The sequence below is a fragment of the Molossus molossus genome, unplaced genomic scaffold (assembly GCF_014108415.1).
Source record: "Molossus molossus isolate mMolMol1 unplaced genomic scaffold, mMolMol1.p scaffold_m16_p_8, whole genome shotgun sequence".
NCBI classification, from domain to species: domain Eukaryota; kingdom Metazoa; phylum Chordata; class Mammalia; order Chiroptera; family Molossidae; genus Molossus; species Molossus molossus.
In genome coordinates this window covers 106,264,249-106,267,689 of record NW_023425402.1, presented here as the reverse complement: position 1 = coordinate 106,267,689, position 3,441 = coordinate 106,264,249, and the positions used below count along the sequence as shown (strand labels likewise).

The 3,441-nt window shown below is 56.9% G+C and overlaps 1 pseudogene; it reads left to right on the top strand.

The window, feature by feature from the left end:
- The first annotated feature begins 2,625 nt into the window (after positions 1-2,625).
- Positions 2,626-3,116, top strand: LOC118621848 (annotated as a pseudogene).
- The last annotated feature ends 325 nt before the right edge of the window (positions 3,117-3,441 follow it).

Sequence of the window (3,441 nt, the reverse complement as noted above, 5' to 3'; positions counted from 1 at the left end):
CAGAGGCAGGGGGCACAGAGGCAGGGGGCACAGAGGCTGCGGGCACAGAGGCTGCGGGCACAGAGGCAGGTGAGCACAGAGGCAGCAGGCACAGAGGCAGGGGGCACAGAGGCAGGGGGCACAGGGGCAGTGGGCACAGAGGCTGCGGGCACAGAGGCAGGGGGCACAGAGGCAGCGGGCACAGAGGCAGGTGAGCACAGAGGCAGCAGGCACAGAGGCAGGGTGAACAGAGGCAGGGGGCACAGAGGCAGGGGGAACAGAGGCAGCGGGCACAGAGGCAGGTGAGCACAGAGGCAGCAGGCACAGAGGCAGGGGGAACAGAGGCAGGGGGCACAGAGGCAGGGGGCACAGAGGCAGCGGGCACAGAGGCAGGTGAGCACAGAGGCAGCAGGCACAGAGGCAGGGGGAACAGAGGCAGGGGGCACAGAGGCAGGGGGCACAGAGGCAGGGGGCACAGAGGCAGCGGGCACAGAGGCAGGTGAGCACAGAGGCAGGGGGCACAGAGGCTGCGGGCACAGAGGCAGCGGGCACAGAGGCAGCGGGCACAGAGGCAGGGGGCACAGAGGCAGCGGGCACAGAGGCAGGGGGCACAGAGGCAGCGGGCACAGAGGCAGCGGGCACAGAGGCTGCGGGCACAGAGGCAGCGGGCACAGAGGCAGGGGGCACAGAGGCAGCGGGTAGAGAGGCAGGGGGCACAGAGGCAGCGGGCACAGAGGCAGGTGAGCACAGAGGCAGGGGGCACAGAGGCAGGGGGCACAGAGGCTGTGGGCACAGAGGCAGCGGGCACAGAGGCTGCGGGCACAGAGGCAGGGGGCACAGAGGCTGCGGGCACAGAGGCAGCGGGCACAGAGGCAGGGGGCACAGAGGCAGCGGGCACAGAGGCAGGGGGCACAGAGGCAGCGGGCACAGAGGCAGGTGAGCACAGAGGCAGGGGGCACAGAGGCAGCGGGTACAGAGGCAGGGGGCACAGAGGCAGCGGGCACAGAGGCAGGTGAGCACAGAGGCAGGGGGCACAGAGGCAGGGGGCACAGAGGCAGTGGGCACAGAGGCAGCGGGCACAGAGGCTGCGGGCACAGAGGCAGGGGGCACAGAGGCTGCGGGCACAGAGGCAGCGGGCACAGAGGCAGGGGGCACAGAGGCAGCGGGCACAGAGGCAGCGGGCACAGAGGCAGCGGGTACAGAGGCAGGGGGCACAGAGGCTGCGGGCACAGAGGCAGCGGGCACAGAGGCAGCGGGCACAGAGGCAGGGGGCACAGAGGCTGCGGGCACAGAGGCAGCGGGCACAGAGGCTGCGGGCACAGAGGCAGCCGGCACAGAGGCAGGGGGCACAGAGGCAGGGGGCACAGAGGCAGGCCAGCATGTGGGGCGTGAGAAGTGGGGGGGATGAGGGCGAGGGCAGGAGACGGAATGGAGGTGACTAATTCAGGAACTCATTCAAAGGAGAGAGTGATGGGAATAGTTGAAAGGGGACTTGGGGTGATGAAAAAACATCTTTTTAAAATTTAAATTAAAAATAAAATTTTTTTAAGATGAGAAAGACTGGAGTATGTCTGAATATTGGGGACAAATTTCAAGCGAGAGACGCGCAGCTGCAGGAAATGAGTCTCTGAGTTTGCAGGGAGCCAGGCACTGGTCACCGCAGGCCCGGCCGCCCCTCTCCCACATCATTTCCTGTCCTGAGATTTCGCGGCCAGCCTTACTAAACCCTGCCCTGCACACTTGGGCCATTTCTATTCTTGGCCAACAAACAGTTTCTGCTTGCCAGAGTATTGCTTTCCCGATTTGGACCAAGAATTTGTGTGTGTGTGTTAAATTTATCGGCATCCATTTCTGTATTAATGTTATTTTCCTTTTTATCATAAACCCTTATGAGCATAGTGCTCATTATGATTTTTAAATGTTGCACATTAATAATCTTACAACTAAGATGTAAAACCACACCTCCATTCACAACATGTTTCCGTACAATTTCGCTGAGCTCAGCCTTGTCTGAGAATTGGGACATGGGATAATTAAGAAGACGTTTTACTTTTAAATTCACCTTTTAGCCCTGGCCGGTTTTGCTCAGCGGTTAGAGCGTCTGCCTGCGGTCCGGAGAGACCCGGGTTCGGTTCCCGCTAAGGGCACGTACCTCAGTTGCAGTTTGTCCCTGGCCCTGGTTGGTCATGTGGGTGGCAGCCACTCGATGTGTCCCTTTCGCATCGATGTTTCCCTCTCTCTCTCTTCCTCTCACTCCCTCCCACTCTATCTGTACAAAAAATGGAAAAATGTCCTCAGGTGAGGATAAAAAAATAAATAAATAAAAATAAATTCACCTTTCACCTCCAATTGCAAAGTGGTTCCATCTCAAGGAGATGATTTTAGGGCACCTACAATGTGTAAGATGTTACAGAAATGTGTGCTGATTCTATCAGTAGAATCGTTCTATATGTACATGTTGTGACTGAGACCCGTGTCCCATGCGGAGAGGCAAATCCATTGTAACTCCATTCATCACCACGCTCTCAAGTCCCCCACCCTCGTGAGCTACCAAGGTGTGTGGCTTGAATAGGTCAAAAGGGAGAAAATAAGTCAAAAACTCATCTGTCTCTTTTCCGTGGCCTCGGAGGCGTCGGCTGCTTCGGGATGAAGCGGAACGTCTCTTTCCCGGCCACGGGCTACCAGAAACTCACCAACGTGGACGATGACCGCAAACTTCGAGCCTTTGAGGAGAAGCGTACGGCCACAAGTTGCTGCTGACGCCCTGGGTGAAGAATGGGAGGGCTCTGTGGTCCGAATCAGCGGTGGGAACGACAGACAAGGTTTCCCCATGAAGCAGGGCGTCGACCCATGGCCGTGCCCGCCTGCTCCGAGTACGGGGCATTCCTGCTGTAGACCAAGGGGGACTGGAGAGAGCAGGCACACGTCTGCTCGGGTTGCATTGTGGGTGCCGATCTCAGGGTTCTCGATTTGGTCGTTGTGAAAAAGGGGAGAAAGACATTCCTGGTCTCACTGACACTACTGTGCCTCATCGCCTGGGTCCCAAAAGAGCTAGCAGAATCCAAAAACTTCTCAGTCTCTCTAAAGAAGACGATGTCCTCCAATATGCTGTGAGGAAGCCCCTCAACAAAGAATAAGAAACCCAGGACTAAAGCACCCAAGGGTCAGCACCTGGTTCCTCCACGTGTCCTGCAACGCAAACGTCGGCGTACGGCTCTGAAGAAACAACGTACTAAGAAGAATAAGAGAGAGGCTGCAGAATATGTAAACTTTGGCCAAGAGAGTGAAGGAGGCGAAGGAAGAGCACCAGGAACAGATGCCAAGAGACGTGGGCTGTCCTCACTGGGAGCCTCTACCTCTAAGTCAAAAAGGAGCTTTTCTAAGAGTAACAAATAAATAAGAAACATCAAATCTCCTTTAAAAAAAAAACAACTCATCTGTTTTCACCAAATGGTGATATTA